Below are 4,953 nucleotides of genomic sequence, written 5' to 3'. Positions count from 1 at the left end.
GTGTTTCAGGACGCATTGTCACCATCTTGAGGTTCACAGAGGAATGAGGCCGGTTTCTGGAGTCGTACAGCATATTTATAAATTCAAGCTTCAAAAAGCAATCATTTCATCAGTCAGTTTGACATTATTTCAATGCTATTATTTCAAGTGCTTTACACAGTAAACATAGAAAGCATATTTCATGAATTTATTTGTGTAGCATCATTCTTTCACAGTGGAATTTAGAGTGCTTCACAAAGAGAAACAGAATTACACTAAAATCATAGAAAAAGAACTGAAGCAGAAAAGAAGAGTGATTCGAAGATAAAAGGGGATTAAAACAGGAGAAAATATAAAAGATTTAAAATGAGGCCAATAAAAGATGTTTGGTGTTGAGGATTAACTCGAGGAAGACTAAATGATATAATAAATGCAGCATTTTAAAGCTTCAGATCATGAGGCAGAAATCAGTTACAACAACCTGCTTTCTTCATAATCAGTTGAAAAAAAACTACATTTAGACACCAAATTCCTATTTTTCACTCTACTAGTTATAACACAGTGCTGAATGATGATACACAGGATTCAGAAACTCTTCCTGAGTTTGGCGAAGAGGTGCAGAGCTCAGGTCAGACAATCTCTGAATGAAACGTTTCATATGTCAAAAGTTAAACCCTGCAGTTGATCCAAGGTGAGTCCTGTACATCAAGTTCATGGAGGAAAGATGTTCAAACAGCATTATAAAATTAATTCTGACCCATAGTCATTGGTTTATCTGCTTCTATTCCCACCAAATCATTCTATTTGAATGTGACAGTAAGTAAAGGGAAGTGTACATCCTGGATAACAATGAACACATTAATCTATGCAAACATTCATAGATAAGGGCAATTTAGGGTCACCACTTCAACTAACTGAGAAAACCCAACAGCATGAAAAAACCAAAGGCCTCAGTCCTGGAGTAAAGGAAGTATTAGTCATATTTCCATTGAAATGCGGGTCTTACCTCAGAGATAACCACTTGAAACGCTGCTCAAAGACATTAAAACATCCAATAACGACCTATACAATTTGTGTTGATTTTCCAGTGGAGCAGTGAAATTAGTTTTCAACACATATTTGAAAAAAAAACACATCAGATTTTTTTCTGATTTTGTAAGTTTACTGCCCTCTGCTGTCCATTTGAGTTACTGCACCAATTGTTTGCCAGACCATAAACTACACTCCAACTCCAGCCTGACCTGATTGCATCCAGGCCTCTAACTTCTGCCACACTCTGAAAGGCTGTGCTTGATGAGGAGCAACATGTTGTACATGTTCTTCTCCCCTGTCAGTTCACACATATCTTCATCCCTGCAGTGCCACCTGCTGGTTGTTTGCATCCATTTCCACCTGCTCCAGACTGCTCAACACTTCTAGAATATTACTAGATGAACTACATCAGCAGGCTAACAGTGCAAAGGATATCATTTTAATGCAAACTTGGTACAAGTACAAGGAACATTTCAGTTCCTGGCAGCAGAAGATAAAAAGAAACACTCACAGTGATCAAGGCGTCGTGTTTTCTATAAAGCTGTGAAGGTCTGAGGCCTAAAGCATCAGGTTCAGCATATTTATTGTAGCTTTGGGTAAATTTAGTTGACAGTGAGCGAGTCGTCTCATATTGGAGACCACAGAACAAGACAAGACAAAGTGACGACAGCTCAGGCTAAAAGAACAAAGAAGACGGCCCCAAGATAAGTTTAGGAATCAGTGGACAAAAAAGGGCCTAAAAATATCTCAAAACCAAACAAATGATAAAGATGTGCTGTTCACATGAAAGAAACATAAAAGGAATAAATAAATACATCAGTTATATTGCAGTTTCTCACATTTGTTAATAGCATGGATGGCTGCTGGTACTAAGCTGTTTCTTGGTTTTAAAAACAGGTACATGAACCGACTTGATGGCAGCAGCTGACAGTCTGCATTCAGAGGGTGTAGTCGTCTCTGCACTGGAGTCAGCTCTCCTGCAGCCGTTTGGTGGACTGGGATTCTGGGTGAAGCTGAGACTCTCTGATCAGCTTGATAGACCTTTTCACCATCTGGTTCAAACACAGAAAGATCAAACGGATTCAATAAAAGCACGATAAAACATGATCAGCATGTTTCTGTCAATGTGAACAGTTTTCTCAGACAAAACAGGCACTGGTGTCTGTTTCTCTACACAGCCTCAGAGTTTAGTTTGTAGTCGATAGTTCCAAGATATTTGTATGTGTGGACACATTCCGCGATCTGACCTTTTAAAACTGTGGCCCCTTGACCATAAGCCCTGTCAACCTGTTCATGTCAGAAACCTCCAGAGCTCCGAGGACTTCAGGAAGAGGTTCGCTGTGTTCAAGGAACGAGGTGAAGCCGCTTTTAGTTCCTCTGCTCCTCACCTGTGGAGCAGACTTCCTGCTCACACACTCACTTCTTTTAAATCAGGACTCAAAACACTATTATTTGCTCAGGCTCATCAAACAAAATACCTATTATGTCATTCTCTCTATCTCAACAAAGCTTTTACTGTATTTATTCTCCTTATTGTGATTTTCTGAAGCATTATTTTCATTCAACAACAGATTTGACTTTATATAATCATAATTTTTTGACTTTAAAACCGTTCTAATCATGTCAATGTTTTAATATACTGTATTGTTATTTTCTTAATATCCTTGCATTAATGTATCTCTCTCATTTCCTTTTAAAGCACTGTGGATTATGTGGTATCCGAAGAGAGAAACCAACTTGCCTTGTCGATGGAAGCAAGAGAAAACTATTTACATGGACTGGGACGTGGGTTCAAGGCTTGACCTTAAAGCACCAAGAGACACAAGTCCTCATATTCACACTGTGTTCCACTGTGTTTCAAAGAATGTTTTCCTGAATGATTTTCTGTTGTTTCACCTTTTCATTGTTTATTCCTTTGGATGCAGTTACTCCGCTGTTCAGTTGGTTGTGAAAATGTCACCTGGCGCTCAGCTGAGCATCATTTCATTTCTCCAAACAATTCAGATGGAGTCATTTCCCTGCGGCCCAGGTTCAACATGGAAACACCTTTCAAGCACGGAGACTGAACCGTTTTGAACGTGGAGGATTTGAACTGAGCTTTTTCCACGCTGCTGCTGAGGCAGCTGTGAATGCAGGACGCACCACTGCACTGGCCTTGACTCCGCTGTTTTTTGTTTTTCGAGTACGGACAAAGCAGATAAAAACTTTCTGTCAGGTAGGAGATTTTACAGCCTCCAAATACATCAATATTAATTTTTAAAGGAAATTTGAGCCATACAAATGTACCTCTTTATCTTGACCTCTTGATCAAGAGCAACTCTAAATAAACAAAAGAATTTTTTTGTGATTTTTGTTTTCGTCTTTTTGATTCTATTCTGTTTTCGTCTTTTTGATTCTATTCACTGTAGATGTTCAAAATACCATAACAACAAATGCAATGCAAATAAGAAAAATGTCTTTTATGGAGGTGCTCATACCTGAGACGAAGCCTCTGACGACTGTCAAAGCTCTGATGGTCACTTAGCCATAACTGACCCACAGAACGTCCATGACTTCCCAGTCATAGGCTGGTTTGGACTGTACCGGATGGGTGGGCAGAGGTGGAGCTGGGTTCAGAATGTGTCATCCAGCTACATCAACTGGGGGAAACCGGGACGACCCCAGAACGTCGACTGTGGCGGTTCAGATCCCGTCACCGGTTGGTTTCACAGTGAGGTGCGCGCGACCCAGAAGCAGCGCTCTCAAGACAGCCTGCTGGTGGTGAATGAGAGGAAGACGTGGGAGGAGGCTGTGAAGCACTTTGTCTGCATCCGGATGGATGTAGGGCTGCAACGTTCACTGTAAATATTGATAGTAAAATAAAAAAAAAACAAAAAAACAACTGTACAACCATCTTCACCCTTCTACTTATACCGAGGCCAGGTGAAATGTTCATGACAGCACAGAGAGGCAGACAGGCACACACACCATTAGCCTAAAAATAAATGTGTTTGGACTGTGGAAGCAACCGTCATACACACAGGACCAACGAACCAACAGCAGCAAAACCCTAATTCAGAGGCTAAACCAGCAGTTACTGTTAATGGGACATTTTTTCTCTTCAGATTTTGTAATAACTCCTGATATGATGTTAAGGTTGTGCTTTCTTTTACTTTCTGACCTATTGAAGCTTTGATATGAGTTTAACTATTCAGTTCTTGAATTCTTTGATTTTCAGAATGCCTGGCATCATTTCATGCTAATTTAAAGCTGTACTCAGTCACATTCTTTATTGTTTATTGATATGTTCAGTGGATATACTGATATAGGCCATTATTGCCAAGGGAAGGTGTGTGGGCTTAACTAGTGAAATGGTGTGACTGCCATGCATGTTACCTATTAAAATTGTATGTATGACTAGTTAACCAGTGATACAAATGATACTCCACTAGTTAAAGGTGCTGTAGGCAGGATTTTACTAGTCAATGCTAATTTTTCTGTGTTTTCTTTGGATTAAATGTTAGAGCATCCATTGATAATCCTTTAGGAGTGTAGTATAACTGCATTACTGCGAGGGCGCAGCGTTTCCATCTGTCTCTGTTCTGAGCTGAAAAGGAATCTCGACAGCTCCAGGTATCTTTGACAAATCAGAAGAGCCCATGAGGCTCTAACTGTGATTGGTCGAGGCGCGTTCGTCGCACGTTCTTGTAGGAGGGGCTTAACTTGCGTAAGGGCGTGATGTCAGAGAAAACAGGACAGGATTGGCTGTGCTGGGTTTCAAATCGCCATCTTAGATGGGTCAAATCGCCATCTTGCTTAGGTAAACCTAAGCAAGATGGCGGAGATGCCGAATCCTGCCGACAGCACCTTTAACTTGTGAGAAAAGTTTCTGCACTGCAAGTCAACTGGTTCATTTTTCTGGATACACCTAGTTTACTAGATTTAAATAATACACAAACATGT

This window comes from Salarias fasciatus, chromosome 11, assembly GCF_902148845.1.
Source record: "Salarias fasciatus chromosome 11, fSalaFa1.1, whole genome shotgun sequence".
Taxonomy (NCBI): domain Eukaryota; kingdom Metazoa; phylum Chordata; class Actinopteri; order Blenniiformes; family Blenniidae; genus Salarias; species Salarias fasciatus.
The sequence above is the reverse complement of the archived record's forward strand: the minus strand, read 5'-3'. Positions refer to the sequence as shown.